The following is a 20746-nucleotide window of genomic DNA, read 5'->3' on the forward strand; positions in this document are numbered from 1 at the left end:
CTGCCACCCTTCAGAGGGGCAGAAGGCAGCAGCCCGGCAGGCTGAGCAAAGCGCGGGCCTGGGAGCAGGCGGTGCGGCCGGCCAGGACCACGTCACCAGGGCCGGCAGGCTGACACTGGGCAGACTCTGCGGAGCAGAGTGAGGCCCGGGGAAGCATTCCAGCAGGCTTGCCAGGGTTTGCAACTCAAGGACACATCACTTGGTACTGGGAATTCCTGGGAGGAGCAAACCCTCCCTGTGAGAAGCTACTTGATGTGACAGCTTCTGCTGAGTTAATCATAAAAATATTTTGTTATGCTTGAGAGCTGGCCTCTCAACACCCAGTTCCAGTTTATAGATGAAGACGCTGAGACAGAAGTTGCACGGCCTGCACGGGGGTCCAGGGCTAGAAGTTGGGCGACAAGGGGTCAAATCCAAGCTCATCTGACTTCAAGACCCAGATGTGCCCAGGGCGGAGGCCGGCGCTGAGCCTGGCATGGCCTGCCGGTTACAGGGCTTGTGGTCTGCACGAGCACGAACCCTGAATGGGGCCAGTAAAGGTGCCCAAGTGGAGAAGCACACCAGAAGCTCTTGGAGCCTAGAGAACAGAGCGATGGGAGATCCCGGGAGGGGTTCAGAGAGGAGGGGCCACCCTGGCTGAGACGTTGAGGACAAGCAGGCTCTGCCTAAGATGCAAAGCGGCAAAGAGCAGGACGAGTGGACGGAGAAGCGGGCGTAAAAGTGAGTAGGTGGAAAATTGCAAGGCCCAGTTCAGGCTGCAGAGGGCTTGGGAGTTGTTAAAGGGAGACAGAAGGAGGCAGTTGTCAGAGAGGTAGGCCCCGGGGTCTGAATGGCAGGGATGCGAAGGGGTGGACTGACTGTCCCCTGCAGGCAATAGGGAGCCAGTGAGGGTCCGTGAGTGAGGGAGTGGCATCCTCTAGTCAGGGGCAGCCCCACAAGCAGCGGACAGCATCTGCCCACCCCTGCGAAACGACGTCAGACTGAGCAGGTTCCTTGCAACCTGGCCCCTCAGGGCACATGCTGGAAAATGCCTCCTGGAGTGTCGCTTTCCCTTCTCATCACAAACGCACCCCTCATAAGGGCAAGGGTGCAAGTCCAAAGATCTTTCTCGACAACTGATCAAATGTGCAAACGTCTGATGAGCTGTAGAAAGTGGCCTCCAGGCCCCCAGCAGCGTCTGTGCTTGAAGCCTGTCCTGGTGGGCCCTCAGCCAGCAAAGCACCCGGCCACGCCCCATGGCCAATGCTGTTTGGTAGGTAACAGGTGCCCTGCCTGCTCTACTGTCCTCACCCAGCTCATCTATGACCTACAAATGCCCTTGGGTGGGTGTCAAGTTTACCAGAGACCTTGACCTTTGGATGCCCAAGGAGGCTCATGGCGTTGGGAGAGATGGGAGCAGAAGTTCGTACGCGGGAGGGAGGCCCCCTGCCGTGGGCTGGGCACTGGGCAGGTGCTGGGCATCCCGTACCCACCGACACCAAGGCAGGAGTGACTGTGCCCCTTCTCCAATGGGGAAACAGAAGCTCAGAGGGACCAGCTGTCCTGCCCAGGTCAGATGGCGGCCGAGGCACAGAGGTGGGAGCAAGCTCAGGCCCGTTTGCCCCAGCACCCGTGCCAGGCTGCAGAATGGCCAGCAAAATGAGGAAGTGAGTCAGGAAGGCAAGAGAAGGGGGGTTCCTTTCTGAGTCAGAACAGGATTTCCCATCACACACCCGACTGACTACAGAGGCACACAAGCTTGGGGGTGAACCCCAGCGGCTCCCCGGCAGGGGCCAGCCCCCCGCACTGAGCACGGTTCAGATGGGCACTAGCCGGAGAGAAGCCTGCATAGCTTGAGGTGACGGCTGCTGGGCCTGGTGACGCCTCCCCAGCAGGTGTCCTGGCTGTATGGCCAGACGAGGTCACTGGTCCCAGCTGCAGGGGTCTTGGGCCGGCGCTTCCAGAAGACCAAGGCTGAGAAGAACCCGGCTCTCCCCTTCTCCCGCCTTGTGCCTTCCCCTTCCACCCAGAAGGGCCGAGGAAAGACGAAGGTCAGGCTCTCAAAGAACCGGGAGGGAGGAAGCAGGTGCTCGGGTTGGACTCATTTCATCTTCTAAGCGAGAACCACACCAGGCTTTTTTCCCCTCCATTCCGAAGCCTGGGAGAGGCTTGGTCCCTTTCATGGCAAATCTCGTTTCAACACCTACTCTCCACCAAACGCTGTGGTTGTGGGTCAGCGTGAAAATCACAGAAGGGAAGAGAACCGCCGAGGTCCTGCACCCTTGGGGGGCCTGACAGCTCAGTCTGTCTTTCTGCTTCTGGAAGATGGTCACGGGGCTCACCGTTCTCCCACGGCCTCCCTCCCACCCCCGATCTCTGTAACACGGCGTTTCTCAACCTGAGACCCTCTGCAGCCCCCCCGTTTACATGTCCTATGGGAAGCGCTCACTGAATTCACCTTTCAGAATGTCTCTGTGAACCAGGGATGTTAATCTGTCCCCAGAGACCCTCAGGGGCAGTGCACGAGGGCTCCTTGAGCTAGGAACGTCATGGCGCCTTTTGGGCCTGCCTCCTGGTGAGGTCTGCAGGTCTCACGAGGCCCCCCTGACTGGGGAAGATGAACACCGAGCCTGCCCCACACCACCCATGGTGTTAACCATTAACAGTTCTCATTGTAAGTGACCCAGAACATTCCACAGGTGGATGCCACAACCATCCTCAGCCATTCTGTTTCGCCTGTTGGCGGAGTTGTTCTCAGTTTGATTAGAGAATTGGCAAATGTATCACTTACTTAACAACTGAGTCTCTGATCGACTCTTGCTGGTATCACACACATGGTATTTTCCAGATCATTTTCTTGGCCCTGCCCTTTCTTTCTCTCCAGCATCGGCGGCGAGCCCCCTTTTCCACAAAGAAACAAAACATGTGGTCACAGGGCCCTGTCCCCCTGGCTTGTGACAAGGAAGACCAGAGAACGGTCAAATCTGGAGGATGTGGGGCGGCCGGGCGGGGCAGGGCGGGGCTCGTCCTGGTGAGTCACTGCCCAGAGCCCCCTCACACCCAGGCACAAAGGCCTGCCTCTTCTGGACACTTCCTCAAAGCAGCCCGGCCTCCAGAGCTAGCCTGCTTGGCAGATTCAGACCTCAGCTAAGTGGATTTAACTTCTCGGACTTCACTTTCTCACCTGTAAAATGGGAAGAAGCGGGGCACCCGGATGGCACAGTTGGTGACGCCACCGACTCCTGATTCGATCAGGTCAGGATCTCAGGGTCGTGAGATCAAGCCCGGCGCTGGGCTCCCCTCTCAGCATGGAATCTGCTTGAGATTCCCCCTCTCCCTCTGCCCCTCCCTGCTCTCCCTGCCTGCTCTCTCTCTCTCTTAAATAAATAATTTTTAAAAAAAAATCTTTAAAGTTGGGGTAATAACAATAATATGAACTTCCCATTGCTGATCTGAGAAAAAGGCGAGGTCTGTTGTTGTGAAGCGGTTAGAACAGTGCAGGTAAACAGCAAGGGTTACATAAGTGTTTTAAATAAATAATAAGTTGACAAATGGGGGGAGGAAGGAAAACAAAACAAACCAAAAGCCAAGACGCGATATAACAGTGCAGCAAAGAGGAAATGATGGAGAAAAGTTTGTGGCATCATTTCGCGGAGTATTCTGGGCCATTCACAATGAAAACATGTGACGGTTCCCACCGAGGCAGAGTCCGGGAGACCCCACCCATTCTGGACCAAGGGCCGGCAAACTTTTTCTGGAAAGGATCGGGAGTATCCCAGCCATATGGTGTCTGTCACAGATCGTCACAGCTACTCAGATCGGCAGTTGTGGTGTCAACACAGCCGGGGCAACGCGTGAACCACCAGCATGGCTGGGTTCCAGAGCTTTGTTGATAAAAACAACTGGCACTTGGCCAGGGGGGCTGTAGTTTGCCAACTCCTGCTGGTAAATTATGCAAAAGCTGTGTCAACACAAAACAAAAAAGAGATACAGATAGAAGGGAATGTGGAAAAAGAAAAAAGACAAGGGGTTCTCTTAGAGCAGTGGAATCACAGGTACATTGTTGTAATTTCGATTTCCTTAAGGTGGTATCACAATTTAAAAAAAAATTGAAGGGCTTTAATGTAACACACTCTAATAACACATTAAGAGATTTCGCTGTTCTGTTAGCCTTTCCAAACAAGTTCACGTGAGCATTAAGCCCAACAAGGACATTATGCTGCACAGAACAGGTAGAGACTTTGAAGTATGGCGAGTCTGGGACTGAACTTGCCAGCTCTGTCTGTTTTCTGTGTGACTTTGGGCAAGTTTATGAACCTCTCTGTTCCTCCGTGTATCTCAGTTAGAAAGTGAGAATTAAAACGGCACCCACAAGCACACAAAAGCCTGGCACTGAGCCTGGGGCACAGTAGGGCTTGCCTCTCAGACCCACCAGGACCCACAAGGATCCACGTGAGCCAGATCCCTCTGCCCCTGGGCCTGTGTCATCATCAAGAACAAGGCAGATTAGAAAGCTGGGCATTCTTTCCAGGTAAGAAAAATGCCCTGCTGTGGTTTTCAGGTTTGGTTTAGAAAACAACAACTTGACCATTACTTTTCAATTAAGAAAAGGCACTCTAGCTGTGGGAAGAACAGCCCCAGGAAGGGAGTGTTCATTCCAGATGGGAGTTCTTGGAGGGAGCCCTGGGGGCTTGCTTATTGAACCCTGGGGAGACCCTAGGCCAGACAGAGCCAAAGCCATGCCTGTTCTCCTTAGGCATCAGAGTGCTTCGACTCCTCCCCCAGAAGCCCGCCAGTCTCTCTCTTAAGATTTTATTTATTTATTTTGAGAAAAAGAGAGAGAGAGAGAGTATGAGCACAAGCAAGGCGTAAAGGGAAAGGGAGAAGCAGGCTAACAGACTCTCGGGTGAGCTGAGAGCCCAATGGACTCGGGACTGTATCCCAGGATCCCGGGATCATGACCCGAGCCGAAGACAGATGCTTAACTGACTGAGCCACCCAGGCGCCCCAGAAGTTTCAGAAATAGAGCGCGCGGTCCACAGATAGCTGGCTTATAAATAAAGATAAAAATTCCCATCTACATAATGGAATACAATACTGGGAATATAAACGACCGGTGTGTGGAAAACAGCACACATATGAACAAATGCAAGATTCCAGAAGCTTAGATTAGAGCCTTTACATAACACTCATACTTCCCAGGACCACCTCAGATATCTCTAGAGGAGAAAGTTTGCAGGACCAGAGTCCTCTCCTCTTGGCAGAAAAGGGCATTTAAGGGGTTGGGGTCAGGGCCTCCCGGACTTAAACCCTTCAGTGCTCCACAGCCCCTGAGAAAATCCTCAGTGCTTAACAGGACACCTAAAGTCCTTCTCCATTTATCTCTGCAGCCTTACCTTCCTCACTTCCCACTTCCTTCCCTGTAACAGGAGCTTCCTGGGCGGGGCCCTCCCCTCTATGCTCTTCTCTCCCTGGCTCCATTTACCCATCACTGCTTCCAGGAAGCTCTCCAGGATTTTTCAATGGGTAGCGGGCTGGGAATTAACATTGCTAAATACCTACTAGGTGTCCGGCACTGTGTTCAGTGTTCATGCACATTCAGCTCATTGATGTCTCTCACCTACTCTCGGAAGCACAGCAGGAAGGATTGATTGCCTTTTTTATAGGAAAATCAAGATTCAGGGGGATGGTAATAATCTGCCCAGGGTTACACAGCAAGTAATCCTGCTGCCATCTTCTTTCATCTTAGCAGAGCCCAAGAGGTTTAAAATGGTCCCCATGCTGCTGAAATGGCAAGGTGATTTCCACAGTCAGAAGAGTCCACACCCTGTATTGTTAACCCCTGCGACGTATTTGCAAGCCTCACGGCACCCTGGAGACGTTCCCCTCAGGGAACCTTCACCTCTCTGCAGTCCAAGGTCAACTGTTAACAGGCAGTGCAGATTATAATTAGCACATGCCTGTTCCTGCCAGGGCTTCAAGATGCCAGGTTCAGGATACGTCTGTGGGAAGCCAAGGGCACCCGGCTTGTGGGCCCACTGCCGTTCCTCTCTGCTCTGGGATCTCAACAGGAGGGTGTGACCCCCAGAGTGACATCCTTGTAGGTGTAGAGGTCCCACCCAGATTGCCTGGACCTCAGCACCAGGTGGAAGCCATCCTCCAGGGCTTAGGGGAGTGGGGTGTGTCCCAGGCCCAGGACACTATGGCCCTACACCCCTCCTGGAGGGGCCCGTGTCTGGGCTTGGGTGCCCCGTCAGTCCCACAGGATAGTCCTCCACTGTCAAGGACAACCCATGGCATCTGATGACCTTGTCACCATCCATATCCCCCTTGACCCTCTCCCTGGCAGTCCCCTGCCTAGGGCAGGAGTGAGACTTTCCTCCTGGAAAAGCCTGGGCTCCCGGGTTCTTGCCACCAGTCCCTTTGCGAGCCCATGTCCGTTCTGGCCATTGCCCCGGCAAGGTCACCCACCCAGTGGGGCGGGCGGACAAGGGTGGGCCACATGTGAGCCTGGCACTTGGTGCTCCCACCCCAAGAAGAGGAGCAGATACATACTGAGCTGCCGCACGAGGCACACGACACCATCGGACTTTCTAAAATGTGTTTTGTCCCCTGCCCTCACACAACGCCGGCTTTCACAGATTTCCTTGAAGGGACTGAGGGCCCACGTGCCACCAAGCCTGAGTGGACCACACTGCACAGGAGGGCCGCCACCACCCAGGGGAAAGTGCCTTCTTTCTGCCTCCATGGGAAGGCGCTGCCTGTACTCCATCCCCGGCCTGCTGGCAACCGGCAGGAGCTCAGCGACTCCCCTCTTCCTTCACACCCTCTTCAGAGCACGTGCAACCTTCTGGTCCGGCCTGTGGCGTTCTTGCCTGCTTATTGAATCTAGAGGCTTCTAGAGCTTTCCAGAATGTATGTTCCATCAGAGCAGAGACTCTGCCAGTTATGTTCACTGCTCGCATCCCACTTCCTGGGACCGTGCCTGGCACACAGTAGGTCCTCAGCAAGGAATAAATGACTCTCTGCTCTACGTGTTCAGTGTCATTCCTTCCTCCAAGAAACCTTTATGGGCCTCCAGGTGCCAAATGCAGCAGAGGAGACATGACAGTGGGGGCCTTCCCTTGAGGAGCTCACAGTATATGGGGAGAGAGATGCAGAAACACAGAAGCCCGGTGATGGAGCTGAGTGAGGTCCAGCTCAGAGGGGCACAGTGGGGCTGGGAGACACAGCTTGTGGTGAGGAGCAACGGTCGGAGGAGAACTCATGCAAAGAAGCAAAGCCTGAACGAGCCTCTGAGTCATTCGCCCCAGCGTTAGGGAGACCCTGAGCCCCCAGCCAGTCCCCCCACAGCATTTATGGAGCGCCCTGTGCTCTGGGGACCTGCAGTGGGGGGCAGGCGGGCAGGAGCGGGCGGGGGGATTGGTGTCTCCCGTCATGTGCCATAGACCCAGTGACTCCTCACGCACAGGGGCTCTGAGCAGACACTGAGGCTCAGGGGAGAGCTGACCCCCTCCTGCACCGCCCAGCCACGACCCAGACTGCCCAACGCCACAGCTGGGACGGTGCGACCGATTGACCAAGTGGGACCAACTGTTCTGGTTTGCTCCGGTATGCTCCGGTATTTCCCTGTTTCTGCCCTGAAAGTCCTGTAGTCCAAGAGACTCCTCCATCTAGGGCAAACTGGGGACAGTTGGTCCCATCTGTGCCCATCTATCTTTCTCTCCCAAGACCCCTCCCCCAGTCCTGATGCCCCTGTCCATACCCCAACCTCTCCGCCACTCACAGGTGGGGGCTGGGTTTCCAGAGCCTGTGTCCAGGCCGCTTGTCCTCAGGTAGCCGAGAGAGGGAGATGCTCCAGGTTACGGGCGGGGCAGCCGACCCTCGAGCCCAATGTCCGTGTGTCCGGCTCTCAGACAAGGGCAAGGAGTGCGGGAGACCCTGGCTGGCCTCTTCCCCCAGCTCGGAGCCTAACCGCAGCTGGCCCAGATGCGTGATCCCTCCACGGTCTCCCTTGCCTGGGCTTTATCTCCAGCGGCCTCCACAGTCCAAGGTGAGGCTTCCTCCCCAGCCTTCTTTTGTGCAGTCAGAGCAAGGCCCACTGCAGGCGCCCGGACAAACACATGCTCAGGCAACAGCCCACTAACAATGACATTTCCATCCCCATTTTACAGATGGGAAAACCGAGGCCTGACACTGGTTAGGAACTCACCGCCAGTATCTGTTTCCTAAGACTCCAAGGATTCCATTCTTCAAATGCAGCTACCCTGAATCCAGTCTTCTAGAACCTTCTAGAGCCTTCCCCACTAACCCTGCAGAGACTCAGACACCACAGATCTTCTTGCCCAAGGGGAGTCTGGTAAAGTTAAAGACTTCCTCCAGATGCCTGTTTCCAGGCTGGGACTACTAAACCAGAACTCCCTGCAGAATGACAAAGATCCCCCCCGCTAAGATATTTACAGAAAACCCTCAGCCTGGGGCCTTCCATGGGCTGCTGGAAGTCCGTACGGTTCCCCAAATGATACTCATCCCCAAAGAATTTGAGGCACAGTACAGAGCCTGGCTAGAAAGGGAAAGATGCTGATTACATTAACTGCTCAGCAAGTACTTAGCTGAATTAGACTTAATTCCCCCTCTGGTCCACTGGTATGACATTGCATGGAAAGAGCTAGGTCCTTCGAGTTACACAGCCTTCCAGTTCTACTGTTTATAATCAGCCGTGGCCTTGGATGAGCTCTGTAACTTCTCGGGGCCTCCTCCATAAAGTGCCAAGTAAGATCTACTGTGCAGGGTTGCTGGCTGAAGGGAAAAAGCTGCCCCAGCCACCTGTGCTCTTGAACTCATTGCAGGGGGAGAGGACACAGCTGACCTTCCTGGAGAGTGTGCTATGTGCATGGTACGTGTTAAGCCTCGCACTGATCATTCCATTGTTGTGGTAGGTCCCACTATTCTTGCCTCCCCAGATGGAAGAAGCGAGGCTCAGAGAGGCTGAGCCACCTGCCCAAGGGTTGCACAGCCAGCACAGGGCAAGTTTTCTCTCTCCAGGTTCCTCTCTTCCCCGCCACTAGACTTGAGGTTTAGCTGAATGCAGGAACTGAGTCACCGACCCAAGGTTCTATTTTAAGCAGCAGGCTTCAAAGACTGAGACCTGTTTCAGAACTAGCGTCCAGAACCAAAATGATTAGAACAACAACTCGCTCCAATTAGCAAAACCCACGGTCCCCAGCAGCAGGGGCTTCTAGTACAGGCGCCTGCAAACCACCACCCACTGCCTGTTGCAGTATCCAGCTTTCCAGCTAAGAATGATGTTTCTGTTTTCAAATGAGGGGGTGCCTCAGTGGCTCAGTCAGTTAAGCATCTGCCTTTAGCTCAGGCCATGATCGCAGGGTCCTGGGATCGAGCCCTGCATGGGGCTCTCTGCTCAACAGGGTGTCTGCTTCTCCCTCTGCCTGACACTACCCCCTGCTCATGCTCTCTCGGTAAATAAAATCTTGTTTAAAAAATAATGGTTGCGGGAAAAAAACTGAGAGAGTAATATTTTATTATGGGTAAAAATGACATGAAATTCTAATTCCAACCTCCGTAAACAAAGTTTTATTGGCCACAGCCACGGTGCCTTGCATACAACGGGAGAACCGAATCATTGCAGCAAAGTCTGTGTGGCCCATAATGCAAAGATAGTGACTATCTGTTCTGTCACAGAAAAGGTTTGCCAATGCTGTTTATCAGCTCCACACAAAGACCTCACCCCTCCCGCTCCGATCAGCACAGCATTCCTGAGAGGTGTGGAAATCTAGAAGACTCCATACTATTCCTTTCAGCCAAAAGTCTGCAATCCTTGATATCCACATCGGGCTGACCAGTTAAAAGACAACAGGAACCTCACAGAGTCAGGAAAGAGGGGCTCATGGGCCAGCTCGCCCGTGGCACGAGGTGACTCCCCCAGATGCAAGCAGGAAAAGTGGGCTGGGGCCAGGCAGGGTCTGTTCTCCTGGAGTTCAACTTCCAGGTCCTTTCTGGAGAGCTGAAGCACTGAGGGCAGGGGTTGGGCCCTCCTCCATCTGCGAAGTCAAGGTCTGAAGCAGCAGATTTCTCACGACCCTCCAAGACCTGGTTCTCCCATGTGCCAGTGAGGGTGCCAGGGTCCTATGGAGTCAGATCCTGGTAACTTTGCATTCACTGGGTTTATGCAGCAATGTCTCGGGGGGAAAGAAAACCCCTGAGTGTGTCCCAGGGGGCTTCCCGAGCTGCGGCTATGATCCAGGAGAGATGGAAACCCACTGTGACTGAGAAAACCAGCTGGCCTCTTCAGGGGAGAGGGTCACTGAGTAAAGCAAGAGGGGGACACCACAGGCACTCTCACCCCCGACTCTGCTAACCCTGGCTCCCCAGGGGCCAGGCGGCTGGTGTGAACAGTCTGGGCCATCTGCCCGTTTTGCTTGGCCATCCACAGGGAGCGCCTCTCAGATCCATCAGGATGTGGGGCCTGGAGGGGCCCTTGTAGGCCAACAGTCACAGTTCTTACATACCTCAGCCATCTGCGTATCACATCTGCAATCCGGGCCCTATCTAGGGATGCCCGCTCTGATTATTTTTTCTCATTAGTGTTTTTTTGCTTTTTATTATTCCCACTTACACTCAGATTTCTTTTAAAAGGAGAATTTTTATCTTTACCTCAAAGAGACAACCAGAGTGAGGACCGATTACCACATACAGAACCTCAAAAGGGATAAACAGTGCATGTAAACACCGTTTACTTAACTCCGTCTGAAGCTGTTGCTAGCTTGTGCCCGAGGCTGCTCATCGTTAGGGATGGGCAAGCGTTCGAGCCAGACGGGACCCCACCGAGACAGAGCCCAGCGGTTCTCAAACAACCCCATGTGGCAGGATCGCTCAGGGAGCTTCGAAAAAACACAGGTAAGCAGCCCTGAGTCCAGATTTGTACACTGACCTAAAGCTAAGCCCAGGTGATTAGGAGAACATTGCATAATCTGAAGGTTAAAGGGGAAAAGTCAGAGGGGAGGATAGAAAGATGGAGAAGGGAATTAAGGTCATTACCTGCTCTGGGCACCTGTCACCACATTCGTCCTGTCTGTGATCAGTAGCCCCCAGTCCAAACTCAGACCTCGGACCTCACTTACACCCTTAGACTGTACTGAGGACCCCGAGGCTCAGGGCTGGGATAAGACTGGAGGGCCCAGTGGGCTGACCTTGACTTTTTCCCAGTCAATTCTATGAGAGAAAAAAGTCACTCTGGGATGGCTGGGATGCTGGGAGGAATGTGAGTGATCAAGATACACAGTCTGCACCCTATACACCCCAAGAAGAGCATTCCCGGGGTTGGGGGGGCAAGCTCCACCCATAGCGTCCCTGGGCCCCCCCGGAGAATGGGCCCCCGCCAGGAACACCTGAGCCAAGCTGACTAATCAGCAACATGCAGATCCAGCCACTGGGACTTCCCCAGCAGAGGCGGGCGGAAGTGGCCAGGTCCCTTGCACGTGACCCACCCTGCCACCAAAGTCACTTCCCTAGCTGAGGAGCACCCTGGGGGGAAGGGGGAGTGCTCAGAGAAGCTGGAAATGGAAGAGCCAGGGCAGCTGGGACCACGCACTCACTCAGAGCTGGGAATCCCGTGTCCACGTGGGCCACTCTGCAGGGAATGCGTGACCAGCCCCATGAACAGGTGAATTGGCCCGGCCCATGCAGGTGTGACGTGACTTACCAAGATGGCACTCCCCCACAAGACTCCACAGGGCACAGACATGCCTCTGGAGTCTTCCTCCCCCTCCAGCTCAGCGGACGTCTGGCACACGACTTCCAGCACCGAAGAGCTACAGCCTGGCCATGAACTCGGGTCTCTCTGGCTCTCCATGCAACGTGGGTCCAGCGAGGAGCCGCGTGACCAACCCCGCCACTGCCTAGAGGAGACCAGCGTGGAGACCTACAGGGCCACCCCCTCACCAGGCCAAAGGAGCCCGTGAAGCAGCAAAGACCGCTGGGAGCCTCTTCCCTTCCCCCGCCCAGGCATTCTGGTGGTGTCGCCTAGAAGGAAATGAGGACAAGAGATGCCACAGATGGAATTTCCTACAAACCCATTTTCCAAACTCATTTCTGAGCCAAGCTGCATTTGAAACCAGCAAACAGATAAACAGGCAAATCACATCAGCCAGGCTTCACTGCTGCTCAGTCCCGAATGGAGGAATTTAACCTGACAGCCCCAACTGGCTCACACCCAGCCGGCAACGGCCAGCTTGTGGTCACCGAGTTCTCAACAGGGAGTGAGCACGCCGCAGGCGGAGCTCCAGGACCTCGGGGGACAAAAGGGCGTGGTCGGGGTGGGATGCCCCGGGGTGGGTCCTGGCTCTGGAAAACCTGTGGCATTCCCGGACGCATGTAACATCGGCCCCACAGCAAGGATTTCCTGAGGAATGGCCTGTCAGCCTGAGCGCCTCTGGGGGTTGCCGAGGAAGAACTCCAGAACGCGATGCTTGGGGAGGAGGCCTGAGCTCTAGGTGTGACTCACTGCGGCCAGCCCAGTGCAAGCCCCGCACGGAATGTGGAGAGGCCACTGAAGGCTGGGGGTCCCCTGCACGGGCTGTGGAGTCAGAGGGTCAGAGCTGAATTCTAACTCCGCTGCAAAGTGGCCAAGGGGTCCGGTCTTGAACGTCTCTGTAAAAGGCGACCCTCAGAGCCTGCCTCCTGGGCTGCTGGGAGGACACAGAGGGGCAAACGCAGCTGGTATTTGGGGCAGCGTAGCCACTCCTGAGGGCTGAGCAGATGTTAGCCATCAGGATCGAGTGTGCCGGGCCCCTCGGGGGGCAGTCGGTGCCCCTTGTCAGTTTCTACTTCCATTCATCCCATAAGTACGGACTGAGCACCTACCACCTCGGTGAGGCTCTGGGGACAGAAAAAAAAATCCTTGCCTCTCACGGAGTTGACCCGCCAGCAGCGGAGATGGAGGCTACGCTCCGGGGCCAAGAGGTCGGGTGATTTCAGGGAGTGATAAGTGCAAGGGAGACTCAGAGAGGGAATGAGCGTCAGATGTGAGCCCCAGGGGTTGCTAAGACGTGTCGGATCCCAGACAGGCCCTAGGTCCGGCGCCGGCCTGGGAGAGCTCAGGAAAACGGACAGCTCTCCAAGAAGACAGTCTCCAAAGAAGGCCACAAAGGAAGTTGACCAGTGTCCCACCTTCTCTCCCCAGCCTTGGGTAGACACCTTTCTCCTCGGTGTCCTGGGAATTACTAGGACCTGCCCCATCCTCTCCAGTTGGGGGAGCTCATTAGGGTGGCATCGGCACCCCTAGAGTTTGTAAGATGCGATTTTGAACTGTAGAGCCATTTAATTAAAAAATAACAACAAGGGAATGAAAAACCCCATATATCTGTCCCCACGGAGGTCACAATCCTTGCGAAATCAGACGAGAAAGCTGAAATTCAAACACCAAATGGAAAGAAAGTACACGAGGAATAGGAACACAAACCCTCAACCCCGCTGGGTGGCCCGAGGCAGGCTTCTAGGAGGAGATATCTAGCAGGTGTTGGTGGGGAGGAGCTGGGGGAGGGGGACAGGTCTAAAGGCAGGGAAAGTCCAGGATGGGTTTGTGGTCTCGTGGGACCGGGAGGTAGCCCAGATGGTAGAAAGCACAAAAGGCCAGCCGGGCAGCCTGGGGCCTGGGACTTAGTCCTCAAAGCAAGGGGGAGTCCCTGGAGGGGACAGGCATGGGCTCACCTGCTTAAGTAACCTGGTCTCCCCGACGGTGGGCAGATTGCAGCGGGAGACTCGGATGTCCCCAGACACCTCCTTGGAGGCCATGGCTCTTGGATGAGAGGACATCCAGACTTCAAGGCACCTGGGAGCTCTCCTAATTTCAGCCTCCCATTTCGAAGGGCAGGGAGCCAAGACTGGCCCAAGTGAAGGTCAGTGTGCCTGGGGACCAGCCAGCCCCTCCCATCATCACAGAAGGGCCAGCTCTTTGAAAGAACAAGGCAAGAGGCTACCCCCAGTGAGTCAGCCTGCTGTATTAATTCACCAAATGTCACTAGGGAGGGGCTCAGGCCTTTCCAGGCCTCAAAGAAAGCTCCTGGCTTAATTAGAGGCCCACCCGTGACTCCAGGGGCCTTACCTCTTCAATGCAGGCCTCGTGAAGAGCCAGACGGCCTAACCCCGAAGACAAGGCTGTCTACTTCGTCTGCCCAGCCCAGCTGGTGTTACGGCACGAATGCAGATGAAACAGACTTTTAGGGAAGGTGGCTTCGAGGGAAGAGTACCAGCCAGGGACCAGAAGACGCCATCTCACATCCCAGATTGGCCCCGAGGCACCAGAGAGACCTGGGCCAGGCACTTCCGCTCACTGAGACTCTGTTTCCCCACGGGGAAAATTAGAGACCCAGAGGAGATGAAGACAAGGCTCGGGCTGGCTCTTGTTCTCCGCCGCAGCTGTCTCTTGCAAACCCTTCGTGAACACTGCACACACAATCTCCGCGGGCACAGACAGGCAGGGCTTGTTTCCCAGCTTCTGAAAGCCGCCTGGCTGGGGCATAAGCCTTGCCCGGTGGGGAGGCACCACCAGCCCCGACAGGCACATGACAGATGGGCTCACGGCGCCTCAACTGGCCCCAGGAAACAGGGCAGCGAGAGGGACCAGCCCTGGTCTCGACCGCACAGGTGAGCGCACACGGGCTTGACACACAGCCGCCTCTGCGCCAGCTGCAGATCAGGAGAACCACCACCGAACCCATCAGTCCTGCACCACCATCCCCCGGGGCCTCAAGCCCCATTGGCCTCTGCAGAGGGAAGGCCCGAAGAATAGCTGTGATCTGGGCAGAAGGAAGGTGGCCCAGAATTGAAGGGAGCACCAGGGTCAAAAATGGGAGGGATTCCCCAAATCTCAGCGCACTGCTGTCCTGCTCCCCCGTAAGCAGGAAGAAGTAGCGTTAGAGCCGGCAGCCTCCAGAGCCTTCTGCGCTCTGACAGGTGGGCAGACACCGCCCAGGTATGCTCGACCAGGGCATGTCCCATGACTGCAGCTTCTGGGGAGCGAAGGACACATTCACAACACAACACACGCAAAACAGTTCCTGTCTTTTCAGTTCTTCCTCTGGGTGGGACCCCGGCTCCAGCCCTTACCTGCCCTGGGATTTGGGGGAAGGCATTCAACCTCGCTGATCCTGTTTCCCCAACTGAAAACCGTGGTACGCATACCCAGGGCAATAAGCTGTTTTGATGACTTACGAATAGATCAAGTGTGCCCCCCAAAGACCAGGAGGAACACGGGGGGCTGTCCTAGGAGGGTTTCGCAGCGGAGGGTGTGGGTACTGCTTATGAACGCCCTTGGAGGACACGACCATGTCTGTGTTCGTGCAAGTTCTAGAAGTGCTCATGTGTGTGGTCATGGCACACTGTAGCTTTTCTGACTTTTTAAAAATTAAAATGATCGTGTTAGTTTAGTCTTGAATATGCCACCCATTTCTTTGCCTGTCCCGAGGAGGTGGCCATGACCCTTGTCACCGTGGTGGCCTGGGTGTGGCAGGCGGGGCCCTGATGAGAGTCACACAGGTGTGGGAGCCCAGAGCGAGCTGTCTTCCCTGCTTATGTGCCTAATGTTGATTTTGGCCACGGCACTTCCATTAGCCATAAAACCAGCAGGTTGGTCCAGGTGACCCGAGGTCCCTCCCGGCTCAAACATTTCAGGACTTTCTGATTCATAAGCATAAATCATTACACGGAGACTTTAGAAACTCCTGTTGATAACCTGAGATTGCTGTGTTCGCACCATCTTCTAGCTGTTAGGACTTCAGAAGAGGGAGATGATTTCTCCAGAAGAGGAAACCATGTGTCTGTCTCACAATAGGATTGGTCTGTGTTTTATTTCTTAAATCCAGCCGGATTAACATCTGAATCCATGGGAAGAGTCTGATTTCCTAAGAGGGCTTCCTGAAATGTTTCATATTTCATATTACCTTTTCATTTTATCGGCATGTAAGATTTGATATCCACAATGGAATATATGTGTGTGTGTGTGTGTGTGTGTGTAATCAGATACATACTTGTAAACGAAAAAGCATAAAACTATTTTAAAAGAGTATCCACGAGCATACCACTTGACAGAAGAAACAGAACGTGATGGATGCCAGCAAGGGTGCATCTCCCTTGCCTTGTGCCCTCTTCCCCTCCGAAGATAACTACCCTGGGTTTGGTTTTCCCCTGCCTTTTATAAAATCTGCTTAAATCTATGGCACAGGATCTATGTAGAGAGGGGCACAGAAAACATACATGTCCTTACCAATAGTTACAGAGGACATTCCTCTGTCGCAGACCCCATGACCCTCCCAATCCCCTCTTACCCTCCACCCCGATGCCCCCCGCAATGGTCATCTCTGACTCATTAAAGGTGATCACTTCTCCCACTTCGCCATTGCTCTACTTCCCATATCTGCATCGCTAAACAACTCACGGTTAGCATTTGTGTTTTGACGTTCGTTCCTACTTGGCAGCTCTCCGCCCAGCCTTTCAAAGCATTTCAGAGATGCTGGGATTCCCTGCCCAGAGTATGCAAACTAGAAATCCAGGCCAGAGGGGCAGGCCGTAGCACATTGTTCCGGTTACACTAGGATTAGTAGTGATAAAACCATGGCAAGTCCTCCGATGTGTCCCCACCCTGCGGCGCATTCTACCGAGCCTTGTCCCCCATTGTCTGATTTATCCCCCACAGCAACCCCACAGGGAGGTGTGGGGGCCTCATATCTCTACTTTAGAGATGACCAAACCGAGGCTTGGGCGGCTGGGACTGTCCCCCATCTGCTTCCTGCTGCTTAGCCCCCCCAACGCTGTCCCCAGATCCCAAGGCTATGATTCCTTGGCTGGGGGGGGGGGCAGATAATTCCAGAACTCCCATCTCCTCCTCCCGGGTTCTTCTCTCGGGGGGCCCTGTTGAGCTACATTTCAAGGTTGCAAGGAGAAAAATTTCAGAATCCATTCTTTTCCAGCAAATACCAATGTCTTAGTGATAACCAGGGTCCTGCCTCGTCAATACTATTCTCCTGAGGGTCCGCGGATAACACAGTCCTTCTTTGAGACTCCCTGTGGGGTGTAATGAAGAGCAGCAAGTCAATGGCCCCGAGTTCAAATCCTGACTCTGCCGCTCCCAGCTTCTTCATTTGTCCCCTCATCTGTAAATGGGTCAGGAGTGGCAGCCTCGGCTGTGGTCAGGGCCATAGGAGAGACGGGAAATGCTTCCTGAGAGCCCACAGACACTGGGGTCCCCTGGCAGACCCCCTCTAATCTCTCTTCCTGAGTTAAAGACCAGCTTTCAAGGGTGTAAAAGCTCCAGGGCCTCCTGCCACTGCACAGACATGGGTTTTCAAGGCAGAGAGGAAAGGGCAGAGCTGTGGTGGGCAGAGGGGACTCAGGTATCCCCCTGCCATGGACCCCGTCACAGTAAACTGTGACAGCTGTTTGCATGGGCTCTGTCAGACCAATGCAAAATGCTGTTCCTAGAATGCCTCATTTAATGCTCACAGCACCCAAGATGGGGACATTATGGTCACCCCCCCTCTCGTGGGGAAGAAAATGCAAGCTCTGAAAGGTGAAGTGACTTTTTCATGGCCGAAGCTGGACTGGACTACGATCTTTGGCTTTTCAAGGCAGCCTGGGTCTAACGTGGCCACCTCTGTTCGTAACAGCTGGGCCACACGGGAGGCCCCATCACCCTCTTGGCTCTCAGGGGCTCCACCGTTTTTAGGGGCTCATGCTGGACCTGTCCAGTCTTACCTCCCCAGAGCAGAGGTCACCCTGCAGCCACGCCAGGATCCCCCAGCTGTCCTGGCCCCAGGCTGTGGCACGACGAGGCCCCGCGGCCACACAGACAAGGACAGGTCTTCAACGGTTACAGAACATGCAAAGCAGCTGGGAGAGAGGGTTGGTTGTTCCCATGGAGACGCAAGGAGTTCCAAAGCGGGTGCCCATAGGGGGCCAGCCTGCACCCTGGGGCAGAAACCAGAGTCTGGATTCTCAGATCTTCCCTCAGGGCCACTAGCAAATCCTCCAGCCTCCTCAGGACCCCCAGCAAGGCAGAAGTTCCAGAAATAAGCCTCCCCAGCCCACTCCCCCCCTCCAGTTGCCCCCAGAGGGGCCTCCCTAGCTGAAAACAGCGCCCTGGGGCCGGCAGGCTTGGCACAGCTGTGACTGTCCGCAGCCCAGCGAGGTCCTGCTTGAGGAATGTGCAGACCCCACACGTGTCAGAGAGCCTGGCTGGGGCACGGTTACAGGAAACAGAGCAAAACAACCCGTTGGCACCAGCTTGTCCCTCCCGCCTCCCGGCTCCTGGCCCCCGGGGGCCGCTGGCTGTGCAGGAGGCAGGGCCTGACCCTTGGAGAGAGCCAGCTTCTGTTCTCGGTCCTGCAGCTCTGGGCAAACCGCTCCTCATCCCCCGGCCTGCTTTCTCTCTCCTTGGTGGATGAAGAAGGCTGTCCCGCCAGGCTCAGATTTTTGTGACATCCTCCCTTTGTGGGAGGACGGTCTCTTTTCCCCCATGACTCCCCCTGCCCTCTCTCACCTGGGCTGGGGCATGTTTCCTGGGCATGTCGGGCTCCCCCACTGGTGCCAGGAGGAAGTGATCCCTGCGGAGACCTGGGAGAGGGTCCCAGGGCAGCCTTGAGCCAGGGGTTTAGGACCAAAGTGATAAAATAAGAACATTCATTATCACCCACTGCAGCCTTATAGTTTCGAGGCAGAGGTCAGCTGAGCTGCATGGGACCCTCACCTGCTCCTGAGTGGACCACCTGGTTACTCCCACCAGGTGCCCCCTCTAGAGTCAAGATCTGAAAACCCTGAGGGGAGTCAGCATCCATGTGGGGCACACTCAGGCCGTGCAAGAGATCTTTGGCTCGCTAGGCCCTCCTTGAGAGATGTAGGATGAGGCTCAGAGACGCCAAGGGGCTCGCCCAGAGCTGCACAGCCGGCAGGAGGTAGGTGTGTGAAGGAAACCGAGGCAGCCTGGGGCGACCTCCCCTGCCTAGCACGCGGGCTCTGGGCTGCCTCAGGCACTACGAGGAGCGCGCGTGGTCGCCGGGACCGGGGATTCCCGCCCGCGTTTACTGCCCAGGCCCGGGACACGCGGCGGCGCGTGTCCGCGGTGACAGGTCCCTTGGCCCCAAGCGGAGGTTGAGCGAAGACGGGAGGCGGCGCCCGGCCCGCCTGGGACACGCTGCTCAGGGCTTAGGGGCTTTTTCTTGGGGACCGCACCTCCCGGCTCGGGGAGCGGAAAGGCTCGGGGACTTCGCAGGCGGCAGGGAACGGTTGGGTTTAAACTAAAAATACCCGCCCGCCCGCAGCTGTCACGCCAGGGCCCCCGCCCCCGCGTCCGGCGCGCCTCCCCGGGTCCCTTCGACTTTCGGCGACCCGTGCCCCTGCGGGACGCGTCGCGGCTGGGCGGGGGGCTGCGGCCCCGACCCTCCCCGCCCCGGCTCGGCCTCCGGGTCCCGTGCCACTTACCCGGTCCGGAGCGTGCAGGAGCGCGGCGCCGCGGGCAGCTCTGGCCCAGCCGCCCTCCTCCCTGCGTCCCGGGCGGCTCCGGAGAGGGGCGGGCCCGGGGCGGGGCCGGACACTCGCCCCCAGCCCCGCCCAGTCCCCTCGGGGACCTGCCGCGGGAGCCGCCCTCGGGCAGTGCCACCCGGCAGGGCTGGGGAAGGACGCGCCCGGCTCCGCGCGCTCGGCGGAGGCCCCCGGAGCACGGCTCCAGCCGCCCGGCGCCCGATCTCAGACCCCTCGGAGGGAGGGATCGCGGCCGCGGGGGCTCCCCATCTGCACCCCCGGCCCCGCGCCCGGGGCTGCGCACTCCCGCCCGGGAGCCACCCGGATCTCCGGACCCCTGCCTGCCTCTGCCGGGGTCTCATCCTTGGGGATGACACAGAGCTGCCTCTCCCCCGGGGAAAGTTGGATCCGGGAGGGAGTTCCTCTGGCGTCCAGATTTGGGGGAGAAGGCTTGGGGGCTGGCAGGTCTTGCCCCCTCAAGAGCCTCGGTGGGGCTAACGGCAGGGCACTCCTCCCGGAGGCGAGAAATCCGAGAAGGAAGTGACACCTATCAGCTGGCCTGACAGTGGGGGCGCCCCATCCGGTCCCTCCCCCCACCCAGCGCCTGGAGCCACCGCTCGGGGATCTCGGGGCCCCCGGCTCAGATGGGGGCCCTCCAGGATGCCGAGAGGGGGCGACGGTGCGTGAGCCGCAAGGGATGTGAATTCTTAGCATAATTGGGACCTTCCACCCAGGCAAGGCCGGCGAAGTGTCTCCCTTTCCTCCCCGCGCCCCACTCCCACCCCAAAGACAGGTCCTCTCACCCTCACTCAGCTACTTCACTAACTCTCAAGCCTTGACGCAGACCGTCTGAATCTTATCTACCCCCTCGCTTTTAGCTCCCGGCACACCAAGGCCCTTTGAACCGTCTCTCCACCCCAGCCTTGATCTTTGTCAGCCTAATTACATGTTTTGCTGATGGTTCTGTCTCCTGTGCATGGGGATAAGAGCCGCTAAGGCCACAGCTGGTGGAACTGGGTACCAGGGGGACTCCAGTCCTCACAATGCAGGTGCGGTGATGCCCATTTTGCAGAGAAAACAGGAAGGGTAGAAAACTGCAGAGTAGGGAGCTGGCCCAGATCTATGGCTTCCCAGAGGGTATTTTCCTCTTCTGTTCCTTAGTGAGGTTGGCCCGTCCTCTATCCTCATTGGTTGAACAAATCAGTGTCCAAAGACAAAGATGAAATTGATAAACAGG

The 20746-nt window shown here is 56.2% G+C and overlaps 1 protein-coding gene across 1 annotated transcript in view; it reads right to left on the reverse strand.

The window, feature by feature from the left end:
• SYNE3 (spectrin repeat containing nuclear envelope family member 3) overlaps positions 1–19625 on the reverse strand; it is an 83635-nt gene extending 64010 nt beyond the window's left edge. Inside the window, exon 1 of the mRNA XM_059373907.1 lies at positions 19471–19625. The gene's annotated coding sequence lies outside the window, so the exon portion shown is untranslated. The remainder of the gene's footprint in view (positions 1–19470) is intronic.
• Positions 19626–20746: the final 1121 nt, after the last annotated feature.

The sequence above is a fragment of the Mustela nigripes genome, chromosome 13 (assembly GCF_022355385.1).
Source record: "Mustela nigripes isolate SB6536 chromosome 13, MUSNIG.SB6536, whole genome shotgun sequence".
Classification (NCBI taxonomy): Eukaryota; Metazoa; Chordata; class Mammalia; order Carnivora; family Mustelidae; genus Mustela; species Mustela nigripes.